At 48.6% G+C, this 19,099-nt stretch overlaps 1 long non-coding RNA gene across 1 annotated transcript; it reads right to left on the reverse strand.

Moving 5' to 3' along the window:
* Positions 1–259: 259 nt before the first annotated feature.
* On the reverse strand, positions 260–12,884 carry LOC132659598 (uncharacterized). Its single transcript, XR_009600180.1, has 3 exons — positions 12,715–12,884; positions 8,777–8,961; positions 260–2,858 (listed from the first exon to the last, which is right to left on the reverse strand). It is a non-coding gene; the product is annotated as an uncharacterized LOC132659598 (long non-coding RNA).
* Between the last annotated feature and the right edge of the window lie 6,215 nt (positions 12,885–19,099).

Here is a 19,099-nt window from a genome sequence, read left to right on the forward strand (position 1 = left end):
CCATTCAGAGCTGCGAGAGGGGGACTCCCACCCACCATGCCCTTGCCGTTCCAGGGAAAGTGAACCCTAGAAGAAAAGGCACATAGACCCTCCCCACCCCAAGACCTCCATGGGTGCAGGGAGCACGATGTTTGTGAGGCGGTGACAAAATGTTCTAATTTCAGATTAGAAGGAAAAATTATATAACAATAATGAATATAAAATAAGGAATCCAGGCCAGACTATGTTCATCTTTACACCAACATACACACTCATGAAACAGTTTTTAACACTATTTTATGGCGGAAGGAACCCACAAAAGCAAGAGTGCCTGGAGCCTAGGAAAGCCGTGTGTGGCCTCAGGATGTGGAACCTTCTAGCTGCAGGAAACCCTGGGAGACAGGAGAGCGGAGCTTAGAAGCACATGCATCTCCCTCCTCCTTTCAATCCTTCAACCCTTTCTTTTCCTTCCTTTTCCCTCTCTCCCTCACTTCTTCCTTCTTTCCTTCCTTAAAAAATGCTCAAGAAAAAAAAATGTGCTTGAAACAGAGGCCGTACAGCCTGCTCGGTCCAGATGCTGAGGGAGACACAGCGACGGCACACCAAACACCGGAGAGGACCGTGGGCACGGCGGGAGCACCCTGGCCCCAGGGCCAGGCCGGGACTCTCAGCGGGCAGGCTCGCTCCTGAGACTCCACCTGCCCCGCCGCCCCTCTCGGCGACGCCATGCAGCAGGCACGCTGCTCCAGGCCTGGGGACGAGATGGACCCCTGTGCCTGCCAGGCTTCCAGCTGCGGGGCGGGCAGAGAGGCGAACAGGCAGGGACAGCGCTGCCACTGCGGGAGGGCGAGCGGGGGTGGGGACGGAGGTGGGGCCAGCCTCCAGACCGCAGCGCCAGGGGCCCCGCGTGAGAGTGCGCTCTGGCGTGTGCCAGACGCTCACCCTGCGGCAAGGGGACAAATTCGGAGGCAGGAAAGCGATCAGGGAAGTGGCGGGAAAGGAAGATGTGGGTCTGAGTCATCTGGAAGCCCAGAAGCGAGAGGAGACAAGCAGACGTCAGAGGCGCTGGAGGTGCGAGCTCTCCCCTGAGCCGTGGGGAGCGTGTGGCGCCTGCGGGGACTGGGCGGGTGGGGCGGCGCGCGCAGCGGAGAGGCGGCCTGTGGCCCTAAGCAGCATCGGACCTTCGGGGCAGGGGTACCTGGCAGAGGGTCCAGGCCACAAGTGAGCAGCTTCCTCAAGGGCAGGCTCCGGTTTGGCAGGCCTCCCTGTTCCTGCCTTTGCTGAGGGAACCCAGGTAGAAGCTCTGAGCTCTGGGAACCCCTGGCCTTTCAGGCATCTTGAGAGGGAGTTTGCACTGGAAGCCTGCCCAGCTCCTCCACAGGGAGCCGGTGATTCTGAGCACACTGGGGGATAGCAACAGGCTCTGCCTTCGGGACAACACCCACCCAGCTGCTGCCTGGCCCCGGCTCCCGGGCCTCAGCCCCACATGCTACCTGCTCTCAGCCATCTGCTTCCAGGCTACAAATCAATGAGCTTCCCTGGTGGCTCAGAGGTTGAAGCATCTGCCTGCAATGCGGGAGACCTGGGTTTGATCCCTGGGTCGGGAAGATCCCCTGGCGAAGGAAATGGCAACCCACTCCAGTATTCTTGCCTGGAGAGACCTGGTGGGCTACAGCCCACAGGTGGGACATGACTGAGTGACTTCACTTTCACCTACAGAGGGAGCTGAGTGGAGTAGAGGGTGGGGAGGAGGCAGGAGGGCGGAGCCACATCAAGCTGTGCAGAAAGGGGCATTGAGGAGACCTGACTTCCAGCTACGCCTGGGTGGCCTTGGCCAAGTTACCTTTCTGAGCTTCTGTCTTCAACCACCAGAGGGAAGGTTGTTCTACTGATTTCCTCATTACAAGTCCGGAACCGAGGATCAGGAAAGCAGTGCCGTGGCGCTCCCCAGCTCTCACGCCTGTTTGTTTCCTCTCACGGGCTCCTGAGCACAGTGTGACCCTGGCTTCCAACTGCCGGGTTAACCTCTCCCTAGAGCACCTCGTACTTTCCTGAGCAGCGGGCCCCAAGCGGGAGGCAGCCTCAAGCAAGTGGTCTGGGCTTCAGCCCTGCTCCCACGGTAGTGCCTAGCCCTGGAGATCCCTGTGGTGCCGGTGTCCGGTGCCTCCGGATGCTTGGGGAGGGGGCGGAATCCCCCTCCCCCAACTGCCACCTCTCCTTGTCCATCAAGTGCTTCTGTCTCCCAGGAGCCTCTGTGGGGCTGAGGCAAGCATCCCCCAGACCCTCTGTCCAGAGCTCATGGGCGGGGGTTACTTTCTAAGTGGGATCCTGGGCCTTGGCCCTCCTCTGAGTGCAGGAGAGCTGCAGTTGGGGGTGGGCACCTGCCTCCCTCCACAGGCTGAGGTAGCAAGGCTCAGAGTCCACAGGGGCTGGGGTCAGGAGAGAGAAGTTGCCCCACGCCCCACGACGCCGGTGACCACAGAGAGGTCACCACGGTAAAGGGGTCCGCAGAGCAGCCCGTGCCGGAAGTGTCGCCCGCATGCAGACAGACGTGCTGCGAACGCTGCTGGGGGCCTGGCACACCCAGCTGCACTCTGCTCCACCAGCAAGTGGCGGGAAAGAAGGGCCTTCAGACTCCTGGGAAGGTTTGACCGTGGCCTCAGTTCCAAGCTCAGCCATGAAGACTTGAGGTAAACTGGGATGTGTAGAGGAGTTTTGGTGTTAGCTCGAGAAGGTCTTGTAGGTCTTCATAGAGCCATTCATCTTCAGCTTCTTCGGCACTAATAGTTGGGGCACAGACTCTGGGAGATACTGAAGGACAGGGAAGCCTGGCGTCCTGCAGTCCATGGGGTCACAAAGAGCTGCACACGACCTCCTGACTGAACAGCAACAGAAGAGTTAGGACTCACACACAGCAGAGGGGCCGAGCCCAGACTCACACAGCAACTCATCCATCGTGCTCCCGGACCCACGAGCGACAGGCATGAAAGACTGGCCCACAGAGCAGAGCAGGGAGAACCAACAGGAATGGGAGGGGAGGGTTCTGAGCAAAGGGAACCAAGCAAAGGAAAGGTTTAAAGAGTGAAATTCATCAGGAGAAAGAGGTGGCCGTTTGTTTGCACCACAGGTCATTTATGCTCTGGATGCATCTGCGGCTAAGACTCCATGGGCTGCTTTACCCCTGATATGTGACTCCCTTCCTTGAAAAAGTGGGGTTCACTTGCAGGGCCAGAGGGAGCTGTGAGAAACGTGATCAGGGCAGCACCTGAGTGCCAGACATTGTAATCAGGTTGTTTCTGGGTCACTAACAGCAAATCCTGAAAGATGATGCTGTGAAAGTGCTGCACTCAATATGCCAGCAAATTTGGACAACTCAGCAGTGGCCACAGGACTGGAAAAGGTCAGTTTTCATTCCAATCACAAAGAAAGGCAACGCCAAAGAATGCTCAAACTACCACACAATTGCCCTCATCTAACACGATAGTAAAGTAAGGCTCAAAATTCTCCAAGCCAATCTTCAGCAATACATGAACCATGAACTTCCAGATGTTCAAGCTGGTTTTAGAAAAGGCAGAGGAACCAGAGATCAAATTGCCAACATCCGCTGGATCATCGAAAAAGGAAGACCGTTCCAGAAAAACGTCTATTTCTGCTTTACTGACTATGCCAGAGCCTTTGACTGTGTGGATCACAATAAACTGTGGAAAATTCTGAAAGAGATGGGAATACCAGACCACCTAACCTGCCTCTTGAGAAACCTGTATGCAGGTGAGGAAGCAACAGTTAGAACTGGACATGGAACAACAGACTAGTTCCAAATAGGAAAAGGAGTACGTCAAGGCTGTTTATTGTCACCCTGCTTATTTAACTTTTATGCAGAGTACATCATGAGAAACGCTGGGCTGGAAGAAGCAAAAGCTGGAATCAAGATTGCTGGGAGAAATATCAATAACCTCAGATATGCAGATGACACCACCCTTATGGCAGAAAGTGAAGAGGAACTAAAGAGCTTCTTGATGAAAGTGAAAGAGGAGAGTGAAAAAGTTGGCTTAAAGCTCAACATTCAGAAAACGAAGATCATGGCATCCGGTCCCATCACTTCATGGGAAATAGATGGTGAAACAGTGGAAACAGTGGCAGACTTTATCTTTTTGGGCTCCAAAATCACTGCAGATGGTGACTGCAGCCATGAAATTAAAAGACGCTTACTCCTTAGAAGAAAAGTTATGACCAACCTAGATAGTATATTCAGAAGTAGAGACATTACTTTGCCGACTAAGGTCCATCTAGTCAAGGCTACGGTTTTTCTAGTGGTCATGTATTGATGTGAGAGTTAGACTGTGAAGAAGGCTGAGCGCTGAAGAATTGATGCTTTTGAACTGTGGTGTTGGAGAAGACTCTTGAGAGTCCCTTGGGCTGCAAGGCGATCCAACCAGTCCATTCTGAAGGAGATCAGCCCTGGGATTTCTTTGGAGGGAATGATGCTAAAGCTGAAACTCCAGTACTTTGGCCACCTCATGTGAAGAGTTGACTCATTGGAAAAGACTCTGATGCTGGGAGGGATTGGGGGCAGGAGGAAAAGGGGACAAGAGAGGATGAGATGGCTGGATGGCATCACCGACTCGATGGACGTGAGTTTGAGTGAACTCCGGGAGTTGGTGATGGACAGGGAGGCCTGGCGTGCTGCGATTCATGGGGTCGCAGAGTCCGACACGACTGAGCGACTGAACTGAACAGCTAAGAGGAATCTGAGTGAAACACACCCCACCAAGGGTATCCAGAGCACCTGAGAGAGGATGCCTGAACACCCCTCCTGCGGCTCCACGCCCTCCCCGCCCTCTCCCTGTGTCCCAAGCTCCCGCAGCACTCCGCGCCCCCCACCCCGCGCCCGCCCTTCTTCAACCCTGGAGAGGACCAAACGCGGCACCGCGGAGGCCGGTGCGGTTCCCTGGGGCATCGCGCCCTCTCGCGGCCGCTTTGCGCGTAACCGCTGCGCCCGGTTCTGAGCTGGAGAGTTCACGCGGTGGGCGATTGGAGCCTTCGGGCAACCAGTGTGCACCTGGCACTGGCCTGAGGTTCCCCATTCCCCTCCTCCCACTGACCCCCTGACCCCGCTGCCGGCAAACTCTGCCGCCCCAGCAGGCTTGGCCTCCGGGTTTTGTTTTGTTTTGTTTTAATTTCTGTTTACTGAACTTGACTTTATTTCTGAAGAACTATTCAAAAAATGGAAAACTACAAAATTGTGGTTGTTCCGTCGACAGTCGTACCCAACTCTTTGCGATCCCATGGACTGCAGCACACCAGGCTTCCCTGTCCTTCACCGACTCCCAGAGTCTACCCAAACTCATGTCCATTGACTTGATGACGCCATCAAACCATTTCAACTTCTGTCATCCCCTTCTCTTCTTGCCCTCAATCTTTCCCAGCTCAGGGTCTTTTAAAATGAGTCGGCTCTTCTCATCAGGTGGCCAAAGTACTGGAGCTTCAGCTTCAGCATCAGTCCTTCCAATGAATATTCAGGATTAATTTCCTTTAGGATTGACTGGTTGGATCTCCTTGCAGTCCAAAGAACTCTCAAGACTCTTCTCCAGCACCACAGCTCAAAGCATCAATCCTTCCACACTCAGCCTTCTTTATCCTCCAATTCTCACTCACATCCATACAGTACTACTGGAAAAAAACATGGCTTTGACTGTATGAAACTTTGTAGCCAACAAAGGTCCGTACAGTCTACAAAACTACAAAATTGAAAAGTTAAAATTACCCCACAGCCTACCACTAGACATAGACAAATTTCTTTGCGAATGTTACTCCAGAGTCTCCCCAAACCTATATGCAGACAGATAGATTTCTATAATAATGACGTATAGTGGGATTTTAGTACACTTTCTTTTTCTTCAGTGAAAATTTTCATGTAAAAGGAGTTTATTAATGGTGGGGAACCTGTAGACAGAATTTCCCACTGGTCCAATTCTGTCCCTTGACGGTGGACGCTGGGCACACTCACCTGCCCTGTAAACAGGCCAGTGCTGAGTCAGACCCAGGCTCCCCGAGCCCTTTACTCTCCATGGCACCACGTGCTCAGTTACTGAGGCGGCTCATCCCATCACCACCCCTGCCCTGAGGAAACAGAAGCCACTCCAGGACCCACATGACTAGCTCAGGTGTAAATGTCTGTCAGACAGCAGAGCCTGGGCACCGAGGGTTATTTCTTAAAGGATGCTGGGTCACGGGTAAGATGTCCAGGTGCTAAAGCTGACACGGAACAAAAACTCTGGATGGAAGATTTCAAAGGCAGCTGGTGACCTCAGAACTCCACTCTTTCAAGCAAAGCAAGAGGAAATTTCCGTCCAGAAGAGCATCTCCCTGGCCTTGCTGAAAGAAGAGTTTGGGACCCTCTCCTTTCCCTGTGAAGCAGGGAGCAGGAAGGAGTAAAACATCTTCCAGAAGACGACGGGACCTGAGCTTGGCTGCCCCCACCCCCTTGCTGATGCTTCTAGAATTCAACCCTGAGTAGCGAATCACGCCACTGCCAACTGAAAACCCAGTGGTGAATAGCAGATATTATCACAAAGGAGGGTACTCTTTAAAACTAGAAATTTAAAAGTGATCACAGGAATGATTTAGCTTCTGTAGTAACACCTGAGGTTAAAGGGCAAGAGTAAATATGTACCACTTGAGAGCTTGGGGCTCAGAGCCAGCCTGAGTGTGCTGGCTGCTGGCTCCAACGGCCCAGAGGCAGGAAGACAAGTCAGCCTGATGCCGTGTGTGCTGATGCCCCCACCTGCCACAGCCCTGCCTGGTCAGCAGGGCACCAAAGGACCAGTGTAAATTACATCAGCTGGGGAGCAGACAGGAGACAGAAACCACCCCGGCAATTTGAACAGGGAAAGTACAACACACAGGCACATTAACCAGTAACTGGGGCTTCCCTACAGAGAAGGGCTAAGAGCTTTAAAGAATGCCCGAGGGCTGAGGGGGCAGTCCAGAAAGGGAGCAGATCTGGCTGGAGCTTGGGCCTCATGGACTTCCCTGGTGGCTCAGACAGTAAAGCGTCTGTCCACAATGCAGGAGACCCGGGTTCAATCCCTGGGACGGGAAGATCCCCTGGAGAAGGAAATGGCAACCCACTCCAGTACTATTGCCTGGAAAAGCCCATGGACTAGAGGAGCCTGGTAGGCTACAATCCATGGGGTCACAAAGAGTCGGACATGACTGAGCGACTTCACTTGGGCCTCATGGAGTGGGTGTTCACAGGGTTTTCTGGGACCCCTCTGGTCCACAGCCAGGGCCCAGCCAGGGAGCGGGGGTCCTCCCCCCAGGGTGATATGAAGTTTGTCAGAGGGTGTGAGCCCCTGGGTGTCACCCGTACTACCAGCAGCCACACCACAGAAGCCAGAAGGGGAGAGCGCTCAGAGCCAGAAAGAGGAGCCCCTTCCTTCTGCAATGTCTGTCCAGAACCTTCTAGTGACAAAGCTAGTGAAAGAAAAGTGTTTAGCGGGTCCAGCTCCAGTGTCACAAAGCAGGGCAGAGAGGCCTGGGCCTGCGGCAGAGGAAAGAACACACGGGAATCTGGCGCACGTGCTCAGCTCGAGAAGGGTGCGTACGCAGAATGTGGTGGCGGCACACGGAGGAGCAATACTCAGCGACAAATGAGTGAGTTCCAGCCACCGGCAACCACACGGCTGAGTCTCGGAAACACAAGTTCAGTAGGAAATGAAATCACAAGACAACATACTTATAAAGCTTACAGTCAAGCAAAAAGACATGGTATATCACTTACCTGTACATATATATATATATATATATATATATATATATATATATATATATATACACATACACACACACACATATATATGATGAAGCTATTAAATACTTACAGAGGAGCAAAATAATGAAAAACAATATCCAGGAGAATGGTGACCTCTGGAGGGGAGATGGGGACAGGATTGGGGAGGGGCACAGGGTAGTTTCAGATACATTGGTAATATTCTAGTTTTCGTGTTCAAGAGCATTTGCTTGATTATTATACCTCAGAATTCATACATACAAATATAACATGTTACATAGGACCTGCATCTGTGTCAAATATGACTTAATAAAGTAAAAGGAATCAAAGTGTATAAATGAGCTGGGGTGCTCCTGTGTAAAAGGCCTGAGCATCTGAACTGAGCTCCCTATGAACCAGCACTGGCCAGGTCCCTGGCAGAACTATGGTAAACTGTAGAAACACGAGCCAAGTGTCAGGATGGAGGAAACTGTGGTTCTCCATCCCTCTGTGGGGACCTCAGCCCCAGGATTCTGGTCCAGCCCAGTACAGACTCCCAGGCCGCAGCCTGAGCATGTGGACCACGCGGCTCAGCCCCGCCCCCTGGCCCTACTTCCTGAGTGGACCATCCACATAGTGACGGATGCTATCAAAACACATGAACTGTGGGACTTCCCTGGCTGTCCAGTGGTTAAGACTTCGCCTTCCAGTGCAGGGGGTGAGGGTTCAATCCCTGGTGGAGGAGCTGGCCAAAACATCAAGTCATAAAGCAGAATCAGTATCGTAACAAAGTCAATAAAGACTTAAAAAATGGTCCATATTAAAAAAAAATCTAAAGAAAAAAATATATGAACTGCAACAGATGTCTAGATGGTAAAGAAACTAGAAGCCAACCTCTGCCAAAGTTTACAGGCTGATTTAAAAGCTCTTCCTCAACAGGAACAACAAAACCTGGACCAGCCAGCAGGCTGCCCTTCTGCCCTGTGTTCCCCGGGAGAGAGTGTTTTCAATGACTGGAGTTCTTACCTGTCCTTATCCTGCAGGGCTCGTTCTAGAAGCCACCTCTCTGGGAAGCCGCTCCTGTCTTCTCAGGGGTCTGCCTCGTGTGTCTGCACCTACTGTGGTCTCTCCCCACCGTGTCTGGCAGCTTGGGCGGGGCAGGTGGGTTCCTGTTGTCAGCACAGGCCCTGCATGCAGCAGACAGCCCACACCTGCGGGAAAAGTGGACAGCGGTCTGAAAATGAACACAATAAGAGCAGAATCTTTATCACTGAGCCCATATACTGGTCGACTCATGATGACACTGGTGGTGACTCGTCTCCACTATACGCCCAACACAGCCAGGGGAACTTTCAGAAAAGACCCTCAAGGTGCCAGCTGTGTGCCAGGGACCGTGAGAGGGCAGGGCACACGCTGGTGAATCTCAGCATCTGTCCTCGTGGGTTTTGGGGCCACAGTCAATGACGAACGCCCCCCAGGGCATCAGTGTTGGTGTTAACTCCACTGCAGGGAGCGGGGGAAAGGACTGAGTCTGAAGGTCGTGGACTCAGTGTGGAGAAGGCGGCCTCTGAGGGAACAAGACACTTTATCACACAAATGACCTCTTAAAACATCGTCCTGTTTATTACTCCCTTTAAAGCACGCTGGTATTCCAAGTTTGATGGTACCATCCCAATTTTATTCCTGGCTTTGGTCAATATTCCTGGAAAGTCAACACCTAAAGCCGCCCTGGCTTGCCTACGTCCTACCTTTCAGAAAGGGATGCTGAAGACAGAGGTCAGACAGAGAACCCAGTCTAGCTTTTAAGCCATCTATTTTCCATGCTCTCTTTGGCTTCTACATCTCCAACCAAGTTTTAAAGAAATCTTAGCACTTCCCTGGTGGTCCAGTGGCTAAGAGTCCACTTGCCGATGAGGAGGACACAGGTTTGATCCCTGGTCCGGGAGGATTCCACACGCCTCTGGACAACCAAGCCCGTGCACCAGAACTACGGAAGCCGTGAGTCCTGGAGCCCATGCTCCACAGTAACAGAAACTGCTGCGATGAGAAGCCTGTGCAACCAGGAAGCAGCCTGCACGCACCACAGCTATAGAGAGCCTGCACACAACAACAAAGACCCGGCACAGCCAAAACAATGAGGTTCTAAAAATCACTAAAAATCATAAAAAATAAAGAAATGATAATCAGATAACCATTGGGAAAGAAAACATAGAGGAGGGTTTCTTATACTAAAATTATATCAAACAAAACAAAATGAAAACATTAAACTACCACAAACATTAAGTGATGATTTTCACCTGGGCCTAGGGCAGTTCCATGGAAGTCCTAACAATGAAAGGATTAACACTCTAACACTTTTATATGGCAAAAATGCACTAAAACAAAACAAGAATAAAAGGCTCAAAGCAAAGAGAAACTGAGAAAAAATAAGAAACATACAACAAATTGCCAGTATCTTTTTTTTTTTTCTTTTTTTGCAACAAGGCATATAGAGGTCTTCATTCCCAGATCAGGGTTCAAACCTGTGCCCCCTGCTGTGGAAGAGTCTTGACCACTGGATAGCCATGCAAGTCCCTGCTGCTGCTGCTGCTGCTAAGTCGCTTTAGTCGTGTCCGACTCTGTGCGACCCCACAGACCCCACAGAGCCCATGAGGTTCCACCGTCCCTGAGATTCTCCAGGCAAGAACACTGGAGTGGGTTGCCATTTCCTTCTCCAATGTATGAAAGTGAAAAGTGAAAGTGCAGTTGCTCAGTCGTGTCTGACTCTTAGCAACCCCATGGACTGCAGCCCACCAGGCTCCTCCGTCCATGGGATTTTCCAGGCAAGAGTGCTGGAGTGGGGTGCCATTGCCTTCTCCATGGAAGTCCCTAGTACCCTTAATATGCAAAGAGCAGTCACAAGTCAATAAAAAAAGGACTACCTCAATAAAAATGTGTAAAGAATTGGTAATTTTTCAAAGACATACAAATGGCTGATATGAAATTGTTTTCTTGATTGGTAGGATTTATGATATTAATACCTAATGCTGACAAAGGTGTTTGTGGGAGTGTAAACTGGTACCTTTCCAAAGGGAAATCTGATGATAAAGGTATCAAAATAGTAAATGTGTGTATCTTTTATTCAACAATCTCATTCCTAAGTAAGTAAGTGTAGTCGCTCAGTCATGTCTGACTCTTTGTGACCCCATGGACTGTAGGCCACCAGGCTCCTCTGTCCATGGGATTATCCAGGCAAGAATACTGGAGTGAGTTGCCATTTCCTTCTCCAGGCGATCTTCCCAACCCAGGGATCGAACCTGGGTCTTTCGCATCACAGGCAGATACCTTACCCTCTGAGCCACCAGGGAAGCCCAGTCTCATTCCTAGGAAAATGTAAGAAAATTGACCAAATGCATAAAGGAACAAAAGCAACACGTTCATCAAAGCACAGTACACATTTTTAAGCTTGAAATCATTTGTCCTTCAACAATGGAAAAGAATAATTTTTAGCTATGAGCCAAAATGTCATTTGGCTCATTACGACATTGCTGCTGCTGCTGCTGCTTAGTCACTGAGTCGTGTCCGACTCTTTGCAACCCCGTGGACTGGGACGCCAAGCTTCCCTATCCTTCCCTATCTCCCAGAGTTTGCTCAAACTCATGTTTGTTGAGTTAATGATGCTATCTAACTATCTCATCCTCTGTCATCCCCTTCTCCTCCTGTCCTCAGTCTTTCTCAGCATCAAGGTCTTTTCCAATGAGTTGGCTCTTCCCATCAGGAGGCCAACGTATTAGAGCTTCAGCTTCATTATCAGTCCTTCCAATTAATATTCAGGGTTGATTTCCTTTAGGATTGACTGGTTGGATCTCCTTGCAGTCTAAGGGACCCTCAAGCACCACAGTTCGACAGCATCAATTCTTCAGCACTCAGCCTTCTTTATGGTCCAACTCTCACATCTGTATGACTACTGGAAAAATCATAGCTTTGACTATACAGACTTCTGTTGGCAAAGTGATGTCTCTGCTTTTTGATAGGCTGTCTAAATTTGTTATAGCTTTTCTTCCAAGGAACAAGCATCTTTGAATTTCATGGCTATAGTTATGGTCAGCAGTGACTTTGGAGCCCCCCAAAAAAGAAAATCTGTCACTGTTTCCTTTTTTTCCCCATCTATTTTCCATGAAGTGGTGGGACCCAAGGCTTGATGCATGATCTTAGTTTTTTGAAGGTTGAGTTTTAAGCCAGCTTTTCACTCTCTTCTTTCACCCTCAGGAGGCTCTTTAGTTCCTCTTCACTTTCTGCCATTAGAGTGGTATGCTTATCTGAGGTTGTTGGTGTTTCTCCTGGCAATCTTGATTCTAGTTTGTGATTCATCCATCCTAGAATGTCAATGAGATACTCGACATATAAGTTAAATAAACAGGGAGACAACAGCCTTGACACACTCCTTTCCCAATTTTTAACCAGTCAGTTGTTCCATGTCCAGTTCTGTCGCTTCTTTTCCTGCGTATAGCTTTCTGAGGAGACAGGTAAGGTGGTCTGTTATTCCCATCTCTTAAAATATTTTCCACAGTTTGTTGTGATCCACACACTCAAAGGTTTTGGCATAGTCAATAAAACACACACAATTAAAACACATACACCCACACAATTAAGCCTTGCCTTTCAAATATGTCCAATGCAGTTACCACACTTGAGCACTGAGGGACGAGATACAGAAATAGGTAGAAACAATAGATTATAGCACTTGCTCACTCGTTCAGTCATGTCTGACTCTCTGTGACCCCATGGACTCTAGCCCGTCAGCCACCTCTGTTAGATTTCCCAGGCAAGAATACTGAAGTAGTCTGCCATTTCCTCTTCCAGGGGATCTTCCCGACCCAGGGAATCTAATCCGAGTCTCCTGTATTGCCAGGTGGATTCTTTACCATTAGATACATAGAATACAGGTGTATAGAAACATGGCCTTGTGAGAACAGAAAACGTACCTTCTGAGAGTCAAGGTGAACTGAACTGCATTGTTCTTACTTCCCTTTGGAGTGACACAGCTCTTTCAAATACCCCCAGGAAGGCTACTGGACACTAAGAACAATCCACAATAGTATACACTACAATGATCCAAAACATAAAAGCAGCATTCAGCTGAGGCTTTGGGTTTTCCATGTCACAGGCTCTGGCAGAGCTTCTCTGCCTAGAATACTCTTCCCAAGGCTCACATTTACAGTAAATGTAATTACACTTTAACGGCATTCATCTCATTCTGTCACTTTTTCCATAGCTCCTATTTTTAACCGGCACAATGGGAACGTTTGTCCTCTGATTCACGGATGAGTTTTCAGGCCAGGAGTCTGGCTTTTAAAATGACAGTCCCTTGCATCGTAGTGCTGATTTTTTTAAATGAAGTAACAGCCTGTAATTAAAACAATGGAGTACGGGCAATCTCATAGGATGAGAAGAGCCATTCGGGACTGACTTCAGGCAATGGGGTCCATCGGCTGCTGTGCTGGAAGGAGTAAGCGGGAACAAGGGTCTGACCTGGAGTAGCCTCAGGAGCCACTCCAAGGTCCTGCACTCAGTCCCTTGGGAAAGAGACACTGATTCTGAGGTCCTTCTTGGTCAGGCCTGCCCCGCTGGGTGGACCAAGGTCAACCAGGGGCTTTGTTCATCTGGAATAAGCCAGGGCACCAGTCCTGCCTGCCAGAGCAACGCACATGGGGCTTCCCCAGAAGGCGGGGCTGGTGAGGCTCTCCCGTCGGATTAAATTCCATGGGCACTTGGAGTCCACGTCACTTGAACTTGGCCTGCTGGGGACAGCTTCACCTTGTAGAACATGGTGGGAGTGACTCTGTGATGTCCGGGGCTTCCTTCTGGCTCTCTTCACATGCCCTGGGGACACCCCTCTTGGAATACAGCTTCCAGGATAGGCAAGGCCAGGGGGCGACTCAGGCACAAGTAGGCCCCAGCTGACGGGCCCAGAGGGCCCAGCCTCCAAACCAGTCCAACCAGACAGGTGAGTGAAGGAACCTTGGGGTGATAATCTGGGCCACCTGAGTTACTCCCAGCACAAATCTTCATCTCTGAGGGTCCCGATATGGTGGGGCAAGAGAAGGCCATGCCCATTGGGTCTTGATCACAGAACTCATGAGCATTAACACAAAGATGGCTGTTTATACGCTAGGTCTGTGATGGGTTGTAGGGCAGTAACAGCAGCTAGAACTCCAGGTCTAATAAATGAATTCACATAATAAACACAGTACTTATCGGAGCAAAGCGTTCTTCTAAGCAAGATCCAGGCATTAATTTGTATCATACTTACATTGAAAGTGGCCTCCGTTGAGAGCTCACTGGTCTTTTTAATTCATTATTTGCTTATTTCTGGCTCAGCTGGGTCTCCGTTGCTGCGTGGGCTTTCCTCTAGTTGCAGTGTGCGGGGTTCTCATTGTGGGGGCTTCTCTTGTTGCCGAGCACAGGCTCTAGGACTTCAGTAACCGTGGCTCATGGACTCAGCAGTTGCAGCTCCCAGGCTCTAGAGCACAGACTCAGTAGTTGTGGCACAAGGATTTAGTTGCTCGGCAGCATGTGGGATCTTCCCAGACCACAGATGAAGCTTGTGTCTCCTGCACTGGCAGGCGGGTTCTTTACAGCTGAGTCACCATGGAAGCCTTATAATTATAATATTGATCTTCATAACACCCCTGAGGTCCATATCGTTAGCATCTACATTTTATAGTTGAGGAAACTGAAGTTCAGAAAAAATTAAGTAACTTGCCCAAAGTCACAAAGAACCAAGCAGGAAAGGTAGCTTCCAGACTGGGGTGATCTAACTCTGGAACACTCTCCTCAACCACTTGGTAGGTCCTCTGGTTCTGCCCAAATCCCAGTAGCTTAAACTTTATGCATCAACTCCGCTGACTGGCCCCAGGATCCGCTCAGCATCCTTTGTTCCTTTCTACCTGGCCTCACTAAGTTGAGATCAGATACTCCAGGGAAACCCACCTATTCTGCACACCTTGAGAAAAACCTAATAGAAAGACACCTTCTCCCTAGGAAAGGCCAAATTCATTATGCGCAGTTCAGACCAGCCTCACAGCGTCCCCTGGTCCTGACCTGATTTTTCTGCAGGCCCCAGGCAGGGGCTAATTGAGTTTGCTGCAGCCACACGTGCAACTCGTGAGTGATTGCTTCTTGAGCTGAAAGCCCCTGCTTCGCAGTCGTTTTATCTGGAAACATGTAGAGTTCCCTGGGTTCCAGTGTGCTAACTCAGTGGGCCTGCCATCTTCAAAAGCAGACACTGCGTGGTAGTGGCCTTGGAAGGTCTTCAGGAACTCTTAGGTGTTGAGTTTCTTTGCTTTTGCAAACATTTATACATAACTGCGAGCAAATCCTGGTCAATAAAGTATAATGATTTGTGGACTTTTGGTGAAAACTTTTTCTTAAACTACTTCTGCTATTTAAAACTTTTCCCTAGAACCATGGAATCAAACACTGATAGTGGTGCCATTGCTGTTGCTGGTCAGTCACTAAGTCATGTCCAACTCTTTGTGACCCCATGGACTGCCAGGCTTCCCTTCCTTAACTATCTATCTCCCAGAGTTTGCTCAAATTCATGTCCATTTGCGTACGTAATGCCATCCAACCATCTCATTCTCTTTCGCCCTCTTCTCCTCTTGCCTTCAATCTTTTCCAGAATGAAGGTCTTTTCCAATGAGTCAGCTCTTTGCATTAGGTGGCCGAAGTATTGGAGCTTCAGCTTCGGCATCAGTCTTTCCAGTGAATATTCAGGTTTGATTTCCTTTAGGATTGACTGGTTTAGTCTCCTTGCTGTCCAAGGAACCCTCAAGTCTTCTCCAGCACCACAATTCAAAAGCATCAATTTATTAAATCATGCAGAAATCCTGTACAGAAGTCTCTTTGACTCTAGATACCAAAAGAAAATTAACAAAACCCTCCCTATGGTCCTTTCCAAGCAAATAAAAGCCCTGAACAAAAATGGCAAAGCTTCTGATCCACATACTGTTCAATTTACAAAGGAGAAGGGAAACTCATTAACTTACAAATAGTTGCCAACATAGGGCCTCCAAATAACATGAATTCTTCCTCCCTCCCCCTTTCCTGGGCTTCCCTGGCAACTCAGTCAGTAAAGAATCTGCCTGCAGTGCAGGAGACCTGGGTTCAATCCTTAGGTTGGGAAGATCCCTTGGAGAACACTCCAGTATCCCTGCCCAGAAAATCTCATGGACAGAGAAGCTTGGCAGGCTGCAGTCCATGGGGTTGCCGAGAGTCAGGCACGACTGAGTGACTAACACAATCCCCCTTTCCATCTTTCTTTCCCTCCTCCTTTCCTTTATTCTTTCTCTAAAAGATGCGCTTATTGGGCTTCGAGTAAGAACTATGGGAGGTCACAAACACATGTGGACGCTAGGAGAGTGTTGAAAGAATTCTATCTATTGGATATGTCATAACATGTTCCAAAGCCACTAGAAGAGCGGATCAGATATGACTCAGAATTCATTTTGAACAGATGCGCCACACTCCCTCAACCACTGTTTACTGCCTGAAACATAAAGATGTACCCAGTAACTGAAAGCTCATTCTTCCAAGACCTCTCATTGCCAAGGACATGTCTGGCTGAGCATCAGTGGTAGGATCTGCCAAGGAAAAGTTACAGGAGATTAAACAAGAAGCCTCCGGGGAAGTTCTCGAGTTCAGGGGCCTTCCTTCTGCTTCATGACCAGCTGGCTGACGCCATTTCTCTCTGACTCATTCTAACCCAACGGAAAATGTAAAACGTGCCTTGGAGCCCAGTGATCTTCATCCTACTGTCTGTGAATGTGGTCACAGGCCTCAGTGAGCTGTACATTATTCTGAAAGAATTCACAGGTAGGATCCTGGAGGAGGACAGGAACAGACTGGATGCTGCACAGCCCAGCACAGGGCCTTCTTCCCATGACAATGCTGAGCCTGTAATCGAGAGGGTGCATCCATTAGGAGGGCTGATGAATAACCTGATATCACATAATCGACTGTTACAGAGTAGAGACTCTAAAAAGAGAAAAATCATGGCAAAGAGCCTCCCAGCATTTAATCCATATGGAGAAGAGTTGTCCTGGAAAGTGATAAATGAAACAGTGTGAGAACATAAAAGTCTCACATGCTTTGGACTAAGAACTGTACTCACTAGGACAACAAGAAAGTACAGGACAGTCTAGAGAGAGATGGGTATTTTCCTAACACCCGAAGCAGAATGTAAAAGGGCAGAGGAGAAAACAGATTATACAGAAGGATTAGGTAATGGTGGAAATAAAAAAAAGGGAAGAAAACTACACGAAGTTCCCCAAATAAGAATGTGAAGAGATGTGATGTAAGATTCTTCCCAAACTGTCCTGCCAAGCTTACTGTAAGAATTTCTGGGTCATATGAGGTCCAGTTTATAATCACAAGCACTAGGACTAAGCAATTAATCTCAAATGAGCAAAGCTACCCTCATGTGAAAGGCTTTGTGCTTTCAAAAATTAGGGTGCTGCTGCTGCCAGCGATGGCGATTACTGTTGTCACAACATCAACACCAATAAAACACCAGCAAACTCTTCTAAATGCTTTACAAGTCTCAGCTCATTTAATCCTCATAATAACTGCCTGGGTTGGATCCCTTTTACAGATGAGAAAACTGAGGCCAGGGAGGTTAAACAAGCTTTAATGGCACCATGAGAAGCCACTAGCTCTGCTGCAGGTGGTGAAAAAGATGAAGCTGTGTACTCCAGGAAGGTTGGTCCCTGGAGTAATCTGGAGTCACACACACTAGCCTTCAGCCTGACATATTCAAGATTATCCCTTAACTCAAAGTCTCAGGGATGGATTTGTTCTGACCACTATAATCCAGACTTCATTATAAACCAGAACACCCATTTACTAGAGGTTCCCAACCTTGCATAGGTTCACAGCTCAGCAAATTTTTCACTGTGCCCCTAAACCAAAAGAAATAGGTGCCACTTTCTTTCATTAAGTAGTTAGGGCCAAACAACTTAACAAGCACTTATGTCCTAAAATCTTCTAGCTGTTTACTCACACGCGCACACACAGATGCTCATACACACGTGCATACGTGTGCGGTCGTGTCCGACTCTTTGTGACCCCAGGGACCGTCGCTCGCCAGGCTCCTCTGTCCATGGGATTTTCCAGGCAATACTGGAGTGGGTTACCATTTCCTCCTCCAGGGGATTTCCCGACCCAGGGATCGAACCTTCGTCTCCTGCACTGCCAGGTGGATTCTTCACTGCTGAGCTACCAGGAACGCTCATACACACACACACACACACACACACACGCACATGAAAATTGAAAGAAAAATGAGTTTACTTTTTAACTTATGAATGGAATACAGGTTCCTGTTGGGCACAGCACACTTTCCCTACCTTGGAATTTGACACTGACACCCTCATGCCCTGTTTCAGGCTGACTTTTGAGCTGTACATGCTTTTAACACAGCAACTGCCAAAAACCCAGCTTTGAAAAGGTGCGACATCATCAGAAGAGGGGCAGTGCAAGCTAATGTTGAGGCTGTGACCTCCTTGGAGGTGGCAGCTGCTGTAGTGTTTGATAAATGTGCAGTGTTGCTGTGTTTCCCCTGACTTCTTAGGATGTTCGCCCTCCCATTAACTTGCTGTGGGAATCTGGGATACCTTGGCACAGAGTTTGGAAACTGCATTGATTTCTAGTACGAAATACGACTGCCAAGTGTTCTGGGCTTCTCCCATTTTCTTTCCAGTTGCATTGGGAAACCAAAATGGAATCAGAAACTCTTTGGGGCTCAAAGTCAGTAATTGGGATAACAAGAGATTGACAGATTTATCCTCACTCTTATTTAGTTACTGCAGTTACAATATAGACCAGTTCGGTACAGCGTGTGTGTGTGTGTGTGTGTGTATACATGTTTCTCATACTGTTTCGTTTGGGGATCTCAGATCCAAGGGATAGAACAAACAGTTGGAAGCTTTTTTGGTTGTTTTCTGTAATATTTGTAAAAGGCAAAGAATTGATTTGCTAATTATCCAAATCTTTACTAACTACAACCTTTTATGATCTGTTTTGAAATGATTAAATTTTTTAAAAATTATCAGAAAGTTATCTACAAAAAGGAAATATTTGTCTTTAATTTTTTAAAAATATTGTATTTGCTTTAAGAGATATACAAAGAATAATAGCTGCATCTTCCCTATTAGGAAGCTGGTTAATTTCAACATTTTAAAATGTCGGTGAACAGGTTTGGAGTTTATGACCTGCTTTCAAAATTAAATGCAAAAATGATTAAGTTAAAATAGTCTTCTTCATCCACTAGGCACTAGAACTAACTCATTTCATCAATTCTAAGCACGT

This window comes from Ovis aries, chromosome 3 (genome assembly GCF_016772045.2).
Source record: "Ovis aries strain OAR_USU_Benz2616 breed Rambouillet chromosome 3, ARS-UI_Ramb_v3.0, whole genome shotgun sequence".
In the NCBI taxonomy this organism is placed as follows: Eukaryota; Metazoa; Chordata; class Mammalia; order Artiodactyla; family Bovidae; genus Ovis; species Ovis aries.